This window comes from Belonocnema kinseyi, chromosome 1, assembly GCF_010883055.1.
Source record: "Belonocnema kinseyi isolate 2016_QV_RU_SX_M_011 chromosome 1, B_treatae_v1, whole genome shotgun sequence".
Taxonomy (NCBI): domain Eukaryota; kingdom Metazoa; phylum Arthropoda; class Insecta; order Hymenoptera; family Cynipidae; genus Belonocnema; species Belonocnema kinseyi.
Window position 1 is genome coordinate 170,967,277 of NC_046657.1, and position 2,568 is coordinate 170,969,844.

The following is a 2,568-nucleotide window of genomic DNA, read 5'->3' on the forward strand; positions in this document are numbered from 1 at the left end:
GGGGGGGGGCATTTTTGCCACAGTCTCTATATTTCGAAGTTTCACTGGGGAAGTGATGTCCGGGGGAGGTGCCCATTTTTCGCTAGTCTCTATATTTTCAAATTTCACTGAAGAAGTGATACCCGGGGAAGATATGCCTAATTTGCCATAGTCCCTATTTTTGTAAGTTTCACTGCGGAAGTGATGCCTGGAGAAGACGTTCCCATTTTTGCCATAGTCTCTATATTTCTAAATTTCACTAGGGAAGTGATTTCCGGGGAAGTGATGCCCATTTTTGCCACAGTCTCTATATTTCCAAATTTCACGGGGGAAGGCATGCCTGGGGAAGACATGCCCATTTTTGCCATAGTCTCTATATTTCAATATTTTAGTGGGGAAGTGATGCTTGGGGAAGACATGCTCACTTTTACCATAGTCTCTGAATTTCAATATTTCACTGGGGAAGCGATGCCCGGGGGGGGAAATGCTCATTTTTGCCATAGTCCCTAAATCCCAATATTTTACTGTGGAAGTGATGCCCGGGGAAGACATGCCTATGACAAAGCTACCGAACGCGTCCTCGGGTTGCGGATAGAGGGTCCCTGTACCAAGGGTTTCTCCTGAATATGATTACAAAAATAAATAGGCAGTCGCGGACAATTGTCCAGGGGTGGTCCCGAAGGAATTAGCCCTCAAGCGGAGGTGCGAAAACCGTGCCGAAAGCTGAATGGCACCTGGGTGAGGTGTCTAGAACGGTGACTCTGGGATACCAGGCGACCTCTCAGAGTAAGCACCCTTATCCTTGCATGCGGGGCTCTAAAAGGATGGACGAACCCCTTTCCCTAGCTTCTCGTGGGAACAACAATGACAACACCAAACATAGCTGTAGTAAGTGCGGTTCAAAACAACAGAACGCGCAGGGCTCCCGACAATGGGTCGGCCAACCATGCCGACCAATCTAGAGCTGGGGGAACGAATGAAAATGGATTCAATGCGATGGATCAGCGGGATCTCGTGACCTTTGGGCAACAGAAGGTCTTCACAAAAAAACATTGTTTGTTCAACAAAATAGTTTTGTTGCACGAAGAGCAACAAAATTATTTTTTTGAGGCAAACAAATTTTTTTAGTTCCAGCCAAAATTTTTTCTCAGTGTGACAGCAATTATGACAATTTTTATGAATTTAAGATCTTTTGAATGAGAGAGGCCATAATTGTCAGAATTGCTATAAATCTGGTTTCGGTATTTTTTAGTCTTCTTAGTAGAAATTGAATAGGGAAGGATAAAATTATAGATTATAAATGCATTACGCTTAAAAGTTTCCATCACATGAATCGAACAACAAGGAAAACTTGTCGATTTGTGAACGTGTCTGTACTTGTATGGGCAATTTGTAAACACTTATATATATATATATATATATGCCGACTGTATGTATTATTCAAGGAATATATTTCTTGTGTATAAATAGCTATTTATCATCGATTGTAAAACTTAATTGGAAATGTTATCTTTCCAGTGTATAAGAGTACGACATTTAATGTGAAATCATCAGTTTTCTCGTTGAATTTGATAGAGAATAACGCTTTTCATAATCCGCAGAAGTGCATTTTTAGGCTCAAATTTTTGTTTCATAAGTAGGTTTTAAATTTTCGGTTGTTTCCGAAAAACTTATCAAAATAAAATGAAGTTTTTAGTTGCAGCCTTAGTTTCCTTCGCATTTTGTAAGTTCAGTTAATTCTAAAATCTGTATGACAGTTATTATTATAATTCTTTAAACAATTAAATTAACAAATGGGTGTACCGGAAAACAGGTTCTTAATTCGAAGATGCAATGCAATTTGTTGTCAGAAATTTATCTGTAATATGCTTCAATAATATATATATGTGTGTGGCGAGAAAATATTTAAAATCTTAAGTTTTTACTTTGAGTACAGTCTTTTTTAGACCTTGGCTTAAAAAAAAATCAGTTTTAAAGTTCGTCTATGCCTAAATCATTCAGTTTTGTTCTTCAACTCGTTTTTTAATGAAAAAAAATCAATTTTTTGTAAATTTGTCGTTCCTGGTGAATTTTATAAAAAACATTACAGATTCAATATAAACTGTTTAAAATTCTCCATAAAACTAAAAAAATTATGTTCGAGATCAAATTTTTTTAAAGTTATGAATTTCAGAAGAGACTTTTTAGTGAAAATTGAATATAAAAATTTATATATATTTGGTAATATGTCATTTGTAATGGCATCTTACCTCAAAATTTGGTTTTACTAAGTTTAAGTACACTAAAGTCGCTGTAAAACTAAAAAAATGTCTTGACTATAACAGATTCTAGGTTACAACTTTCTGAAATAGGCAAATCTTCTATAAAATTTTGTTAAACGAATAGTTTCTGAAAATATATCGCTTTCTTGCATTTCTTTAAAAAAAAAGCTTAATAATTTCCGAAAATTGATATTTTTTCAAACGAGCTTCATTTGCCGGGAAATATAAAAAAATTATTTAAATTAGACTATTTTGGATGAACTTATAAATATTTGGCGCAACGAAGCGAAATATTTTCAAAAATTACACGTTTAACAGGACTTGATGA

At 35.4% G+C, this 2,568-nt stretch overlaps 1 protein-coding gene across 1 annotated transcript in view; it reads right to left on the reverse strand.

Annotated features, from left to right (window-relative positions):
- The window catches only part of LOC117183094, a 6,763-nt gene that overhangs the window by 314 nt on the left and 3,881 nt on the right, over nucleotides 1-2,568 (reverse strand). The gene's annotated exons all lie outside the window — the stretch shown is intronic.